The following is an 18,686-nucleotide window of genomic DNA, read 5'->3' on the forward strand; positions in this document are numbered from 1 at the left end:
CGTTGTGCCGGCCGCTAGGTCGTGCTGTGTCTGGCGGATTGCTTCAAAACGTCAGAAAACGTGAAAACAGGAACCATCCACCGCTGTCTCGGGCTGATAAATAGCAAACGTGAAAATTAGCAGAAGCAAAGCTTTTCATCCCACTTTAGAATATTTCAAGTTGGGCATCAGGAAAAAAAAATATATATATATAAAAACACGCACACAAATATATTTAGTCCATTTAAAATAGTTTTAAAATAGCTAGTTTGGCAATCCAAGGCAAAGTCACCAGGAATCAATAAAAATATAAGAGCTAGAACTGCATTATGGCTGGAGACAAGAAGTCACAATGACATCCAAGTGGCAGTGAAAAACATCTGTGATACAGTCGTGTATCACAGACCTTGAAAGGAGCAGCCCATCACTGTATTAATGCTTATGTTTGAATGAAATTTCCAGGGTTGTAAACCATTTCCTCTTAATCTAAAATAGCAGCCAGAAAGACTGATAACCAAGTTCTACTTTTCTTCTTCTATTTTGCTTGTTAGTATTACCTGCTTAGGGAACAGTTTTGCTTACTCTGATGAGCTCTTGTACTTATTTCACAAAATTGTCCAACCAGATGAAACCTCAAAAGAGTTTTTAGTGACAGTGTTCTGAGATTGTTTTTGTCCTGAATTATTTTGGAGGCTAGATGAAATGTTTTATTTATTAAGTAGCAGGTGCCACAGGTAGGAGAAACTAACAGCTACTGGGAATCAAATATATTCATGTGCCCCATGTTTTTTTCATAAACATGCGTTTTAATGCCTTATAAATATTACAGACATTTACAGTATATGCTGAGGTAGAATTAGAATTTCTGTATCTAAATAGGGGTGTTTACAGATAAACATATTCATTCAGCAGCTTACATTGCAGACTTTTATAGTGTAGCTTCAGCTGAAGGGTTATGGTTACACATGCCAGCAGCTAGGATTGCGAGGCGGAGAGCAGGAGCAACAACTTTATAAAGCCAAGACCTTTCAAAGGCCTCCAGCCCCTCTCCTGCACATGATCGAAGGTTTCCACTCACTGCAGTATTGCTGGCTGTCGTTCCGTGTTCCCTTGTGTGCAAGAGACAGAATTTCTGTAGGGTGTGAGATCGTGCAGGCAGCTTGCCGTGACATTGCCCAGGTACTGCGGTGTGCACGGAGCAGCGGAAGGCAGAGCTTTGCTCTGTGTATCTTGCTCTCCAGGCAGTGCTGCTACAGTGCTTTTCTTTCTTCTCTTCTTGCCTGTAGTTGACAAAAGTTGTCGTTTAACTTGCTTCCTTTCCAAATTTTTCTGAGTCCACACCCAGGACTCTCCAACAAAGAGGAGTCTATTTAGGACGGGGGGGATTGCTTGGACTCAGTAAAGACTGGTCTGAATTTTTCTTTTCTTCCGCTTATTGGATCAGCAAACATCGATCCATTTTTTCACTTCTTCATCTCCTGGCTCTGTCCTCACTCATTCAGAATTTGAATGGTGTGAATGCTGTGAAGTAAGCCATTCACTAAGTACTTCTGGCTTAAAACATTCAATGAGAAATACAGGTTCTGATATATCTGTATTTTGCCAAGAGCTCCAGTGAGCTGTGCAAACCCCCATCCCCCCAGCTATAAACCTAAACAAATCGAGGAAGGCCTGGTGCGCAGCTATAGCATGAAACTAATATCTAAAACCTTCACAAATCTCTCTTTTTCTCTGTCTCATTACCGTTGTTTTTAAGCGGCTGTCAGGATTTACTGCAGATGGGAAAATAGCTTTTCTTCACCCCCTCACCCTCTGTCGCCAAATATGTAATTATCAGAAGAAGCAGTTCCTGTAAAATGTGTTTTTCAATAAGAGCACACACTTTCTGAGCTGTGTTATTATGGTTTCATTTGATAAAAACAGTAAAGCACACACAATTTTACACAGGAGAAGTCCTGCTGACCAGAGTAACGTACACATTTGCTGGCTTAAGTTGTAACATCATTTGGGATGGAGGCAGAAAGAAAATTCCAGATAACTGAGGTTTTTCAAAAGCATATCTTGTTTCTAGGGGTGTTTGAAAAGACGACAGCCATCACTCAGTCACCAATTGGCTTGGCTGGTAAAAAGCACGCATAGTTCTCCTGAGAGAATGAACTATATGGTGCCTGCAGCAAGAAGGAGTTGGACTGCATGATGCAGGAGATAGGTCCTGCATCACTACAGGCATCAAAAGAGAAACATAGCAGCATTAATCCCTTTTGCACATTTTTTTTTCTCTGTGGAAAATGCTAGTAATTGCCTTTGAAGTGTCAGTGTAGCGCAGGGTGCTGAGTAACCTCAGCTGCTGCATTCTGCCCGCGTGAGCCTGCCAGCACAGCGAGTTCAGGGGCAGCAGATGGGGATATGACATTTACAATGGGAAGAGATGGGAAGGGAGGGCTGACATGCCTGGAGAGCTCAGGGAAGAGAGGACAGAAGAAAGGAACTGTGGAAACTCTCTTTGCTTGCATTAGAAATGAGTGGATTTGGCAATCCCAGAAAATAGTCACCATGCACGTGCACTGGGTCTTGTGGATCCTAGACACGGGCCTTGCTGCGTGCTTCCTGTACATAGGTATGTCCGTGGCCTCTTTTCCTTGACGTACATTTCATACTGGCAAAGAGAGGCCTTATATATGTTTGTATACATATACAAAATATATATATATAACAGATATGCATATATATACACATATATATACTTGGCCCAACAATTTGTAACAGTTCCCCAAAGCTCCTGCCTGCAAAAGAACTTTTTTTCTATCTTGGGCTTTAGTCTAAATACCTGTTCAAGGTGCTGTGTTTTTAAAATTAAATTTCTTTCTGCTATAACTAAGAAAGCAAAACTTTCAATAGCAAACCTGTCTCTTTGCTCACAAGGACGGAACAGTCACTCTTTCTGAGTATTGGGGTCTTCTGAGTATTGAGGTCTGCCCATGTTTTCCTGTTCTGCGCAAAATCTTCATGTACAACAGAATAGTTTTTCCTAAACTATAACTTCTGTTAGCCAGGCACATCCGCTATGTTTTGAGTTCTCCATGACATTTGACATCTCTCCTGAAGAAATACCTCCATCCTAATTTTGAATTTGGATTAATTCTCATATACATTCTGTTCAAGCAGAATCAATTTAGACATTTCACTGTATTATCTCTCTCTATATATATTTGTATTTTTAATATAGTTACGTACTTTACATTTTCATTAATGGAAATTAAAAAAAAACACAACTTCAATAAGTAAAGTTAAATATAGAAAACATGGCAAAATTTCAGTGTTAGTCCTCTGAAAGTAATAGAATTGAAAAACCTGCCCTTCACTTACAAAATACATTAAAAATACAAATAATCAGACAAAACATAATACATACAGGAGTGAGCTGCTGTTCACTTTGATCCTAAATTAACACTGTTTTAGAATGGCTTGATTTTATTTCACTTCTGAATATCAGCTGAACACACTGGTAGCTATCTTTTGTGATCACACATGGCACTGAAGAAATCTGTCCTATTTGTGTGGACATTTCGTATAGTGCAATTTGCCTTATATCTTTAAAGCTTTAAAAATAGATCAACAAACATCATTAATGAAATTTTCACATATGACTGTCAGAAAAACAGACTGTCAGCAGCAATACGCCTTACTGATTCTCCAAGCTGCATATTATACTCTGACTGCTAGATATACAGTTTCTCTAATCTGTAAAAGTTTTGGAGATTTTAATGTTCTAATTATGGAAGAAAGGATTTCCTAAAAAAGAAAAAATCTAAAGAAATTGCATATCTACAGCGAATCAAACTATTGAAATAAAGAAAAATGATTCAGAAATTACTAACAAGGAAAAAATGGTCGGGGAAAATAAATAATTTTGATAACTTCATAATGTTGTCTATTTATTTTGACCAAATAACTTAAAAATAGTGGGCTGCAACTCACTTAAATATAGAGGGGTCAACTTGTGGTAGTTGTACTCATGCTAACATCTACTTGACAATCTGAGTTGTCTGATAGGGTGCAGATGCATAGCCCAGCTTATGTGCTTGTATGACTATATGCTGCCTTCTGGAATTGGTATGTAAAGGGCAATAGGAAGACTTTACAAAATACAGCAGGAAGCAAGGTGACTGGGGGAGCAGACCAAATCAGAGTTTTTGAATTTTAGCATTTGAGGGTTTTTAGCAAGCAAATGTTATAACAAATCTAACTGACATATACAACTCCTGCTTTTGTACCAGCATTTAATCTACTTGTTGCCTCTCTGCATAGAGAGGGGAAACCACAGACCTCACAGGGTTTGCTCTGGGCTGAAGCTAAAAGCTGGTGCAAGTCTTTAAGAAGTGATATTCAAAAGCCTGTGAATGAGTCACCTGAGCATGAAGATGAATGGCAATTCACTGCCACGACTGGCACCAGGATTTTAGTGAAATCCTGTACCTGGCTTGCCAACTTCTGATAAGCCATGCTAGAGGTGTTGAACATCTCCAAATCTTATTGGAGATACTCAGCAGCATACATGTTCATATGTACTAATCTTAGCACAGTCCTGCAAGTATAAATGAGAAGTCTGTGATAAAATAAAAAAATGATATTTCCTTCCAGGCTGGTATTGGTTCTACTACAAAGTTACTCTACTACAAAGTTACACAAGTCTGGCTCTGTATTCCTGTGTAGGAGAAAGGGAAGCAACAGGAGGGAATGCTTACTTCTGGCCTCTATGAATGGAAACTGATCAGTAAAGTTCACCATCACAGCCACTGTTGTGAAGGGAGCAGAAACACAGCTGCTTCATTCTTCACTGCTTCTCCACCAACAGTCACAGACAATCTTTGTAGTGTTCCACTCCTTCACAAATAATCACAGTGTTCTGGGGGAGAAAATGTAGAATAAAATGATGAACGTTGTTTCAGCTTTGAAAGTATGGAAGAATATACGGAAAAAGTATAGGTGGGGTAAACAGTTACATAAAATAGATAATCAAATGCAGCAAGATGTTTAAAATATTTATAGATCACAGTATCATTGAGACAGGCAGTAATATTAGATTCATTTGAAAGAGAAGATTTTCTTCAAACATTCTGTCAATACAACAAGGATGACTAAGATGCCATAATTCTGTGAGAAGAGATAAAATTCACCATAAAGTCAAGGTATTCAGCAACTACAATTATAATTATTTGTTTGCTTGTTTGTTTGTTTTTAACATTTGTATTGCATTGGTGCCTTCTGTAAGTAGCTTGTAATCAGGATCGTTGCTTCCCTGCTGGTTACTATATAAATATTTATGAAATTAGTGAAATAATATTTTAAGTCTTCTTTGAAATGTGATTCATGGCCAGATCCAAAGCATATACTATGCACCAAGCCCCAAGAAAGTGACCCCCAAATCCTTTGATTTTGTAATGGGAAGTGAGATTGTTTGACATCTCCAAAGAGCAACACAGAATTTAACCAAATGACTGTGGCAGGATCTGAAGGTAGAGAAACTAATGTAAGAAAAAAGCAATGTATTTTGAGGCACATTGCTCACTTTAATCAGAAGGAAACCTTTTTGACTACTGTCTCTTATGGGCACTTCATAGTTTTCCAGTTTCACAGAGGTCATTCACAGGAACTGCTGTAACTGGTGGACAAGAGGAAAAGCAGCATCGCTCCCCAGTGGACCTGAGTGTCTACTTTCAGCCAACACCCAGCACCATCTACTCTGCAGGGTGGTGAGCTTTCACCATCGTATGGGTCTGAAGTAGTCTGATCTTATAAATTAGCCTGAATTGCCTGAAATCACAGTAATAAAGGGGGAGTGTAATTAGGTATAATTTCCCTATATATTGCAAGAGTGACCTTGGAGGAAGTAAATGATTGGCACTGACAAGATGAAATTGTCTTGTCTCCTAGTCTGTTTGACTTTTACTCAAAGATAATTAGAGTCAGGCTCATTAATTACATAACAAGGTATTACATAACAAGGTATTATTTACATTTTGGCCAGTTACAAACTATCAAATATGAATGCATCCGGTCCCAAAGTTCAAGATACTGGAAACAATAAAAATGAAGGTAATTTATACCAGGGTAAGTGTCTTGTCATGTGCGTAATAACATAGAGAGAACATAACAATTACATGGTCACCTGAACAATCTACACATGCCATGTTTTTCTACCAAGAAGAAATAAATATCAAAAGGTTAAAATAACAACAACAGCAACAACAAAAACACCAATCTGATGGTTATCTAGCATTTCCAAATTTTCCAAGTTCTTGATCTTGAATTCCATGCATGAGTTTGTGAGTGTTCCCATTTCCTCCCTTCCCTCACACCATTTTAAACCTGTGAAGCAATTTGTGCACTTTTAGTTGAAGCAAAGGCCTCCTCGAGGGTTGAGGCTTTTGCCCCATTCCTCGGGGGGTGTCAGTTACAGCAGAACAGCAGGGATTTTCACACAAACCAGCAACTGCTATTTTATATGCTTGGTGATAGAACTTATCACATTCTACAGGGTACATTTTTTGAGTTATCAAGACAGCATTATTCCCTTCAGGAGATCTTGTTGCTCATGAAAGCCAACTGCACAATGTTGACTGAATACTTTATATACTTTACTGTATTCATTTCTGTTGAAAAAAAGGGAAGCAATATTTGACTATTTAAACTGGTAAGATAAATACTAAATTGTTCAAGAAAGAAACGGAATTTGCTTTGTTTAGGCTTTTAAATTCTTAATAACTCTTCCAAAGTTGGTACGAAGCCCAGAATAAAAGTGGGAGGTTGGCTGTAAGTTAGTGCCTCACTTTGCAAAATCAACAACTGCTCTATGAATTGGAGTGTTAGGAGAGCTTATTCTTGCTGAAGATTGACAGGTTATTATCTTGCTGAATAAAAAATGAGCAATCAAATGTGAAAGGAAGCTCTGTACTTGGAATCAAATTCTACGCATCCTCAAGCATGACACAAACTTGCTTAAGTCAATGAAGCCATTTTTTTTAGACAGACTTTTACGTCTTGGCCCTTGATAAGTGCCTACACATAATATGCACTTGTCACTAAGCTCCTAAATGGCTCAGAAAACTAGTAACATGGCAGAAAGCTGTTCACCTGTAGACTGTCAGTCTGAATCTGTCAAACAACCAAAAGTCCCTGCTGCAAGAAATTTTATGCAAAAAATCGAAACAGTACTGAGAATTTTAAGGCTGCATAGTTATATACGCAGATCAGGAAGCGTTGTCACTCATTTTTAATGTGCTCCTTTCTGCTACAGCCTTGCTATTCAGTCTTTAATATCCCAATCACATATCACATTTTAGGGAGTGCAGTGCAGGCATTTTCCCAAAATCTGCAGATATATTTGCTTTGATGAAGAGAAGTCTTTATGCAGTTTCTGAACACCTTGTAAGCTTATTACAGTCTAAGAGAAGGCACTTAAAAATAAGCACACATTTGAATAGCACAGCACATCACAAGCCCTGCCTCATGATCAAAGTTTAGCTGTACTGGAAATGTCTTTACTGACAATTGAGTCAGTTAAAATACCAAAGCTGAAAGGAAGAATACCTGTTTAAACTGTGTGGAAATCAGTCCCTTGTATAGTCAGGAATGTTAGAGTTCAGTAGGTATAGATTAAACAGTTTTTGCCTCATGGGATTTCATTGACTATCACCAAATTAAATGCCTAGGTGCTAGTATCCAGACCTAGATGCTCCTTTAGCATTTTCAATGGCAAATACAACTTATTTGAGCATTACAGATAAAGAAAAATCTCTCCTAAAGTCATATTGCCTTTTTATTTTTCCAAGAATCTCCCCCTTTACAGGTCTCCTGTTTTCCTGAATATTTCTCTTTATTAGCAAATTTCCTCACTTCCCTTTAGCACATGAATTATGGTGTAAAAATCTCCTACAACATGGTGAGGTTTTTTGCTTGTCAAATAATGCAGGATCACTCATCTCCATGAACAGGTTAAAGTTTTGAAGAAGGCTTTGTTTTACCATTGCCCACTGTCTGAATAATCACCTTTGTATGCTCACTATCAAAAGAAACCTAAATGGAAATTCACGTAGTGATCATGTATATTTCTCCTGAGACAGAGCTGGAATTATAATTTGTAGGGAGTCTGATTCTTGGTCAACACTTTAAAAGGATTTGCTATCAGGTCAAGTTTTTCAAGAGTTGTTGGGTTGAAGGCAAAGCTCAGATTTAGTCATACAGCTCTGAAATGAAAAGAACTATTTTTTTTTTTCTTAAAAAATGAGGTGTTAATTATCCTACTAATTAGAACCAAACTAATTAACTTGGAGAGTGATTGAGATCATACAAGAAAAGTTTTAAGGAAAAGCGGTAACAGTGATGCTAAGCCACTGAGGAAACATGCAGCAGAGCACAGTCAAGAATCCCTTACCCACACAAGGGTACTTGGTTTGTGCTCTGTTTGTGACTAAAACTGCTCATGATTGCTCAGGCACCTCCAGAACTTGATGATGAGGCCTGTGGGGATCTGACTGATTTGGCTGCAATGGTGTGAGTGCCTTGTCACCGAGGTCAGGAGGCCTCCTGTGCTGCATGTCCACCAACACCTGTGCTGCTTCTGTGGGCACTAACCTAGGTCTGGGCTCACTCTTCTCTCTTTTTTCTACCTCCTTTTTGCTCTGAAGAAGGAATAGGAGACTATCTCATCCATCAGAGTCTAAATGGAGAGTCACCTGGATATAGAGATAGCTGGAGCACCTCTGCCCATAATTCAGCATCAGCCTGAAAGCCAGGCTGGGAAATAAAGGACTTGAACAGGTTCTGTTGTCTTGGAGCTATTGTTTCACTCTCTGGCAGGGCTGCTTTTAATATTAAAGAAACTAATGACAATTCAAATTAAAAAGAGTGATTAACAGTATGTACCAGCCTAGCGTGCTTACACTCTAAGAAAGCAAGAGACAATAGAGAACTGTCCAAAGCCTGCCTTGCAAAGGTGAAAAAGTTAAGTGGTACAGTAGCTGCTCTAATAATGGTACTTTATACTGCAAAGTGACCCCTGTGTTGGTATTTCACATAAAGCCAAATTCTGGAGAAAACAGAAAGTATGTTTTCTTTAATTTTTAATTTTAATTTAACTAGAAGCACATTTTCTTTGATTTTTGTGGGTTTTTGTTGTTGTTGTTTTGGTTTAATTTGTTTGTTTGTTTGTTTCCCTGGGACATTACTGTGAATATATCCTGCAATGTCATGTCCATTAATATTATTTTCAGATGCAGTTTTGCCATTCTCTTTTACAGGCTTAGGATTAATTTTAATTGGTTTTGCTTCTGCTATTATCTTCAGTTTCCAACCCCATGCCAGCCATACGCCCTTACACATTCTTTCAGTTTTTCTTTTCAAGACAAGCCCTAGCTATTCTATGTCTTCTTTAAATTTTGTTTTATTTAAAATCTCTATAATAAATTTGTTCTGTATGCAGCTTTTGAATATGATATGTATGGCTAAAAATTATTGTTCTTTTAATCAGCATATGCTACAGATATTTATTCATAAAGACAAACAGAAATTAACATAATAGTTTGTTAAAGAAATTGTGTGTGTGTACATCATATATTTGTATACATAAAAGCTTTAGCAACAGACATAGCAAAGGGGTGGGAGCTGCTTTTTAGCACTAGCTGATGTAGTTCAAGCTCCTGTACCGCCTGATGTAGTCACAGGTTCCCCTCCCTCTTCCTATTTGGATGAGGCTGCAACTACCCTTACTGCATGAATATCTTGAGTTCGTTAGGGAGGAAGCCATATCAGGGTAAAAGAAAATCAATAGACCTCTGCATTTCCCCTCTGTACAGATGTGGACCTCATCCATAAAGTAAAAAGGTGACCTTAACATTTTCTAAATTTCAATAAACAAACAAACAAATAAATAAACAAAAACAGACAAAAACCCAAACCCTCTGACCTGGGGAAAACCAGCCAGAAGTTATCTCTCTGTGTAGGCTGTACCTTGTGTTAAGAGGTGTTAAGCAGCCATAGCTTACAGTATTACAGCATCAAGGGTGATGAAGAATTCTGTGATAATATGAAGCCAGCTCATTTGCACACACATGTTAGGGATTTTCAGAAATGGCTCCTGTGTTTGGTTTTACTCATCACAGTCTGTTCAAAACAGAAACAAGCACAACTTTTTCTATTCTTTTACATCTATTGGGTAAATTCCATGTGCTGAGAGCTGATACAGACCTATTAACTTTATTTAGAGCTGGAAAGTCTTTGTCCTTCTTCTGGTGGGCCAATGTGACACACTGCAGTTTGGATAGGATTTTTTTTTTGCCTCTACAAAAACATTAACAATTAATCTGAACTAATGCTGCTGCAGAAATTATTCTAATAGAAGTCCTACACCTGTAGGACTTTTCATATCTTTGAAATACTACACTCACCTACTTGCTCATAGGCAGTGTTTTTGATAATGAGCAGGTATGGGACCGCAGGGATACTCTGTTTAGAACTGCAGAGTATCTGTTTGTCCCATGAAATGAGAAGGAAACATCACCATATGTTTCACTGAAGTGCTAAGAATAGTTAAATGTCTATCTGTAGAAAGAAGATTTGTAAAACTCTAACATTGATTTTCCTAAGGTAAAGTCTTCAGTCTTGGGACAATCACTTTCTTGCTGCTGCTGCTGTCAGTTGTGACGGGGAGTGGTCCTTCAGATTTGCTGGTAGAGGCACCCTGTGCTACTGCTAGGTTGCAGGGAGTTGGTTGCCAAGCATAAACCCACTTTTGCTCATGGTATGCTGGATCTGAGCCATCCAAAAATGAGAAATTCTTGTTAGGCTTCTGGTCATGCTGTCCAGAAATAGGTTTCACTAAAAACCTTGCTACTTAGGATGGCCAGGCACAGAGAATTACAGAGCGTGGAGATCCTGAATTTGTTCCCTCAACAAGGGCACCAGCGATCTCAAGCAATCTGGCAGAGCAGAAAGCTGGGAGCACGCTCTGACCACACTGGACTAGGCACAGAACCAAAACTCTGTCCCTGACTGGTTGGGTGAAAACTTAGCCTCCTCATAACTTAGCCTCCTCATAACAACAGACTAACAAGTAACCCAATGGGACTGGATATATATTTAAAGGCAGAGACTTCAGTGCCTTATAGTCTTGTTGGACTTGTATGTGTTCCTTCTCTAAAGGATTTGCTGGGCAGCTTTCTTGTAACTGGGGTTTTATATCTCCATGGGCTGGTGTTAAAATTGAATGCAACATTTATTCTGACCTGTTTGCTAAGAAATTACAGGCCTGTGGGCTGCATGTGGCTTCGAGTTTGGAGACCGTTCAGCAAATAGGGAATCCTTACTCTTTGAAATGCAAAGCAACCCTTTCACTCGGCTCAGAAAATACTGTACAGCAGTGTTAGTGACAAACAGTTAAGTGTTTAAAGATGAAGGTGTTGATGTTGGCAAAGTGAAATGAAGAGAGGAGGTAGTTCATTAGACTTTCCAAGTTAGCACTTCATTTACTGAGCTTTGCCTTACCTGTTTAATAGCCAGCAGTGATGAGACTTCTCATTTAAGTTTCATACCTTACTGAAGTGTTTTACTTTTTTTCTGGCTACTCTGTGGAATGTGAATTTAACTCTAACCTGAAGAAAGAGGTTCCACACAATATTCTGCCACAATAATGTTTTTAGGTTTATACATACACAGGAGAATGAAAGTCTTTTGACTTGAGTGGAATATTGGCTGAATTATGAAGGATTAAGGTAAAAGGAAAATTCAGCATAATCTACAGCCTTAGGGTCGGCTAGAGTCCAGATTTCCTTGCCTACCCCTTACCTGCTAGAACAGCTTTGCAGTTCACTCTGGAGACCCTAAGCTACTTCTGTAGGAAAGGTCATTGGTATTCCCAGCAACTACACAATCGATATTTCAGGTTGGAAATTAGGAGAAAATTCTTCACAGAAAGAGCAGTCAGGCTTTGGAACGGGTTGCCCAGGGAGGTGGTGGCATCACCGTCCCTGAGGGTGTTTAAGGAAAGTTTTGAGGTGGTACTTAGGGACATGGTTTAGTGCGTGATATTTGTGGTAGGGAGATGATCTTGGAGGTCTTTTCCAACATTAATGATTCTCTAATACTGGTTGAAAATGGACTTACAACTTGGACCGTATCCTTAGGCTCAATATGTGACACTGTATTCTCAAAATGAAGAACTTGAAACTTTAATCACCAAACATGAAAAGGCTATTATTTGCCAAAAACAGGTGGCCATTGCTATCAAACATGATGCTGGCTGGATTGTCAGAATTGCAACAGAAATAGAACAAACTGCTGGACATCATTGGTATGACGTTTTTATGAGATAGGCACCATCTGCAAATGGCATATTGCATCTTGTGTTACATCATATGATCATTGTATTATTGTGTTGTATTTTATTAGTTTTGCTATTAATATGTTTTTATATCCATGTTTATCACTTATCTCATTGTGTTGAAAGCATGTATCACCAACTGTTACCTGATAACCAACTGCCTAGCTAGACTTGAGTGCTCAGATTTTTCTTATGTCTTCATCAAGGCAAGAAGAGCAACTGTACCTATGCTGTCTGAGATGTTGGGTTTGCTAGATATTTGGTCCACAACAAGGGGTGCGTGTGAGTGCACCAGCTCCTGGTCATGCCAAAGCCTGGTGTACACTGGGAGCACTGCCATTAAGTCACAGCAAGAGCAATGTGCAGGCAGGACACAGGGCAGGAAGAGCTAAGGGCCACTCTGCTGCCATTGTCACCCGAGCCTCCTGTCCCCTGCAGCTCTCCTCTCCTGTAACTTTGCATAGGAGCTGTCTGGCAGTCTTCAAAACCCACTAAACTATGGAAATGTGTAGACCAGCCATCCAAGCTGGAAGTATAACCATGCCAGCTTACCCCAAAAAAAGCCTCTGGGGTGGATCCATCAGCTGAGGCTCTCATGCTCACTGGTGTGACACAAGGGATGACTGCATTGTGAGGGAGGAATTTGTGAATTAGTGAAGTGATGAATTAGAGAACTCACATTAGACTCATCTGTACAAAGGGGATCGAGCCCACATTTAATTCTCTTTATAACCTAATGACCTCCTGAAATAAAGTTTAGTTTTCTGAGTATATTGTCCTATAAATTGGAGAGACCCAAATGGGTGGTGACATTTTGACATGTGACAGAGGTAACAAAACAGCAGAGAAAGGGAAAGCTGGCATATTCAGTCCTTAAATTAATGAGTATCTCTGACTGCAAAAGCCCACTATTCAGTGTAGATATGAGATTGATATACCATACATGGCTTAAGACAGCTGTAAATGATTGTAGGTGTAGGGTAACAATTTTATTTATTTATTTTTCTTAAATAGAGAGAACAATGCTCTGGCATTTTGGGAGAAAAATCTTTGCTGGACACCAGATCACCAAAGCCTTTCAGATAAGATTTAGTCTTTTTTTTTTTTTTTTTTTTTTTTTTTTTTTTCGGTCTGTCGCTGTTTCTGTAGGTGTTAGAAGACCTGGCTCAAGACATGCCTTGATCTCAAAAGACCAGGGGTGAAGTAAGGTTACTTGCATTTGTGCTCGTGGGGTGTACTTTAGGTACAATTATTTAATTCAGGTGTTTAAATGTTCACTTCTTTCCTTGTTTTAGCTTAAGAAAATTACCCCTGAAAGAACAGATCCTCACACATGCCTTAGCTTTCTCTGAAGTCCTCTGCTGCTGTAAGATTTTTCAGTTGGTTCCTCCTTTTCTTTCCTAGCTTTGTCCTTATCTAGGGAATTTTCCTCTCCCAAAGGAGACTACAAAGCTTGCTGCATACCATGCATATCTTACATGCTGTCCTGGGAGTCAGCTGCAGAGTCACCCTTTCTGTCTGTTGTCCAGTCAATGAAAATAGATTCTCAGTCCCACAATTACGAATCATAACACAGTTCCTGGCTGTGTCAGCTTACTCTGCTTGCTTCACAAAAACAAAAAGGAAAATGGCAGGGGCAAGGTTTTCAAAGAAAAAGGCTGTGCCACTAGCTAGTTAGTGAGTCAGATAAGCTCATTACAAATCTGCTCAGTAGATTTCAGTGAAAAAATTCCCTTCCCTTCTAAAAAGATGCTCAACTCTACAACTCCTTGGTGTTTAGCAGGAAAGCTGGCTGGCTGGAGGCGGTCTGGAAAAGCTTCATCCCAGCTCTCTAACAGAAAGTATTTTTTCATTAGTAGGTGTCACTTCTCCAGCACTGTCAGTGGCTTTGATTGCTGGGGATTTCTAGAAACAAGAGCGGCAAATGTTTCCCTTCCCCTTATGCTGCCGAGAAAAGTGGCAATTACCAAAATGCTATGTTTAAGGCTCTTGGCTTCTATGTGTGAGGTCAATTGTCGCTCTCTGAGATTGAGACCAGTTCACTTAGATACATCTGGATATATAGGCATTTCAGTTTCAACTGTTGCTGCTGTGTTTGTATTAGGACTACACCAGCAGTGGGTTAAAGCATGGGTGGGGAACACACTCAAGGAACTTTGATTACAAAAGGGATTAATAGTCCTGTTACACAAAATTGGAGGCTTAATTCAAAAGCATGTCAAGCCCGACGCTTGCTTTATGTCTGACACAGCAATAACTCACAATAACATCACTGCTGAGGGTAAGTGAATATGGAATTCACCTGCACCTGCCTTTCCCTCTTATATTTTATTACCTGTTCCTTTTGAACTTCAGGAATTAGTTGGCAGAGAGCTGGTAGCAAGAACAGTAAATGTATACTGAAAGATTGGTGACTATATTCAGTTTCTTTGCACAGGAGGAAATGGCATATATTAGAAGAAGAAATCTGTAGTCCAGTGAGAAAAAAGCAATTGTAAGAGCAAGGAGACAAAGGAGTAGCAACAGAACTGGCCATGGGGAGGTCTGTAAGGTCTGTCTGTTAGTGGTGTGACAGCTCCTTGAGCCCTGCAATGCTGGGCTGGTCCTGCAGGAGCTGAGGCCGGGGCTCCTCTCCCTTTTGCTGACTCTGCCATGGATGGTTATCTCCGACAGAGCAAGCAGCTGAGGGCAGAAATCCTGGAGCAGCCCAGGGAGGCTTGCCAGGTTTCATCTGTCAACGCCTTTGCTTTTCTATTGCATGGATCCACGGAAAGTGGCTAATGAAGGTCTTTAAGTTGCACTTACCATCCTGGAACAGGAAAACTGGTGTGGGGATACACCAATTCTCAGCTGCCTGCAATAGATAAATAAATAAAAGTGAGGAAGTACTCTTTGTGGTCCTAGTGAGGAGTAATAAAGAGTGTGGGGAGGATCTGATCTGACATCTGGTTTGTGTTGTTGCGAGCCATCCCTGTGCATCTTTTCCCTGAGGGCTGGGTTGATCTGAGGGTATTCAGAGCTATGGTTTTGGTTTGTCCCCACTGGGACCTTCAAAGTGACAGTTCATTTAGGTTTTTTGTCTTTGTCCTGGTGCTGATGTCACTAGTAGTTTACACAATGGTCTTCAGAGAGCGAGTAGTAAACACAAAAATGCAATTCATTATCCACAGGAAAGATTGGCTGATGTTTGCGGCACCTTCCCAGGGCTCAGGGGAAACTGATTCAATCCCTTTGAATTGAATCCCAAACCTCCTGCAAGAGTAACTCCACCTGGGCTGCTCCACCCACAGAAATACCGGGCAAACTGTTGAGTATTTCTGCCGCCTCGTGTCTCTAGCACCACAAACATGTCTGACTGGTGGTGTAGCTGTGGGACAGCAGGTCCTGTCACCCCACACGTGGCAGACTGGCTGTTCATGTGCTACATCAGGATAATGCTACATGGTGCTTCTGGGGATCACACACCCCAGGCAGAAGCAGACTTCTGGACACACTGAAAGATGTGACAGCCTGGGAAGGGACAGAAAGAATTTGGGACTGATTGTTACGTGGTCTTGGACACTCTGATGCGATTTCTGCGGTCTTCAAGAGGAAGGACTTTGTACTGTCCTAGCAAACTAGCAAAATGCTCCAACAAAACAGCAAAAACTGTCCTCGTTCTGAATAAAACAAGCTGCAAAACTCTGATTCCTTTAACTGGTTCTTTTTGTAAAAATGTAGCAATAAGTAAGAATTAATTGTGTGCAGGTAGTGATGATGTAAATACTAGAGTTTTAATCCTCTTCTGTACAACCCTCATGGAGGCCAGCTAGCCAGACAAAGTCTGCATAGGACTGATCTGGACAGGAGCCCCAAAACGAGTACGAACAACATCTTACCTGAGTATATTCTGTTGACTTGTCAGCAAGTAACTGTTTGAGGATGGCATTTAACTGCCAGTAAAACTCTTGTAATGACTATCGCACAAAACAGCTCAGTTGAATGAATGATAGACAGTGCTTGGGATTTGTTGTGGGTGTAGCTGCTTCTTCAGCTGATGAGCTTTTCAGAAGCAGCATGCAACTTTCTGTATATTATTTGTTATTCCATTTGAGTGAAGTAGGACCTTAACTTAGGAACAAACTACAGGTGTTATGATGAGTTCCTTTGGCATAATCTGACCCTGAATTAATCTTTATCCTGTCTTTTCTCCCAAAGAGGTGCAATTGTAGATAGTCCAAGATTGACTGCTAACTGTATGGCTGTAAGTTGTCCATGTGTGTGGTGTTTTGGAACATGGTGTAGCTGGTAGATACCTTGAACACTAGTAGTCAGAGAGAGGCTCAAATATTAACTCGTGATTTGGAACTTTTCTCAAGAGGAAGGGACCATGACAGAGAGAGGGTGATGGAAAAATTTATGGTGTTTCAGGGAATGTTAAACATGTTTGTTTGGGATAAGGACATCTTGCCCAACTGATATTTTCAAGTGAAATTCTAATAAGAGGTGTTAATTGGTTTCTGATTCTGTCATATTAATATAGTTTCAACTGTGAAGTATTTCACAATGTTGTTGTCTGACGAATTGCACTTCTGTGCTGGGATGCAGTTGATGCCTTTTGGGAGTTCTGTCTCTGCACTTAGTGGTAAAACAAAAACAAAAACCAAAAAAAAAAAACCTGACGTTGCTTAGGAGTACGTTTCATTGATTTTCCAAGAACACTAATGGAAGGTATATGTCAAAGGCTCAGTCAAAGTTTATTGGTTATCATGCCATGCAAGATATTTCACTAGGGCTTTTATATTGCTTCCTACCTAAGCACCTCAAAGGTTGTAGGGTGATTTTTTTTTTCCCTTTCTATTAGGCAAACTTGAATGGTTTTGCAGGAGTATAAAAGGCTGGGGCTGGAAAAATACAAAAGGGATGTTGCAGAACTGTGCCTGAAATGTTATGTCAAAAGGAAATGTGCTTCTGGAGTCCAACAGTGCAGCTAGTCTTTGCTTTGCACTCTTTATTGCTTCTCCTTCTCAGCCTAGAGAGACCCCAGAGGAAGAGGAGAGGGTTTGTATGTCTTTACCCACTTAATAGAGACATACCCAAAGTGGTTTGTCTAAAGTCCATGGGACTGCAGTGGAAGGAACCCAAATCCCCCTGCTTGCACCCTCAACTTTTTATACATAGGATAGAAGAGAGAAAGCCATCAGTGTGACAATATATTCCAGTTTTGTCTTGCCTTCAGGTCAGGAATAGGTCATATGCACTGCTTGTGAAAAGACAGCAGATAGCAGAATGCTGAGACTTTTTTCTTCAGTTTTCCCAGGTGGGAAAGTGAGCTTGAATTTTGTATTCAATCCCTTCTTCTCCAGGCAGCATCGTGGTGGCATTTGTCACACTTCAGGGTAATACAGCGACTTGTTTATCTGCTGCAGCGAACCCTGCTGAGTCCTCACTGGAGTGGAATTACACGCTGGATGGCAAGTTGGGCTGCAGCCACATTACTGAACATTTGCTAAAATTTCCCTTGGTTGTTGCCCTCAATCTAGGTCCCACCAGTGATAGCAGTGTTGGGAGCAGTAACACCAAAAAAATTTTTGGAAGTTGGTGGCTTTTTAACCAGATTGATCTAGCTGGAGGAAGCTAGATGCTGTAAATATTAGCCTGAGCTCATGTTGCTTTCCCTGTTCTGGCAAAGCTTGGGTTTATTTTTATTGAAGGTGTGGGTAGGGTAACAAACTATTCTACTCCCACCCAGCACCAGACTGCCATTTATTCAAAACTTATACGGAAAGAGATCGATCACAGTGTCTGGATTCCTCAGGGTTTTCAGTGTTAGGCTTCAGGAGCTGGCGAGGAAGGCTGCCATAGTACCATTTTAATGCATTTGCCCTCTTTGTGTCAAATGCTGTGCAGATACGGAGGAAAGTGTTTGTCCTGGTGCGAAGCTGGGACTTCTGCTGGCACAGCACTAAGCAGGGTAGCTCAGACAAGAGGGCATGCGGGGTGAAGAACAGCTACAGCAAACAGTTCCTGCAGCAGAGAGGGGCTGCCTCCTGAGGACATGGTGGATTTTAATTCTTGTTTTCATAACGCAAGTTTGAAATCTGTAATTTAGCCAGGATTAGGGGCAGGGAGTTTCACTGTCCATAAGTGAAATAATAACCTCGCATGGCCTCACTCCATGGTCTTCAGGAGATCACAGTCTGATGTCCTGCCATTCATGCCATGTGTAATTTATGTCATCAGGGGAATTATTTAGACAGAGGAAGAGATTTTAATTAGAAGGGCAGAATTCCTTCGGGATAAAAATGGCTATATATTACTGTCAAACTTTCCTGTCTTGCACTGCAAAAAA

Source organism: Anser brachyrhynchus (genome assembly GCF_964034855.1).
Source record: "Anser brachyrhynchus genome assembly, chromosome: 2".
NCBI classification, from domain to species: domain Eukaryota; kingdom Metazoa; phylum Chordata; class Aves; order Anseriformes; family Anatidae; genus Anser; species Anser brachyrhynchus.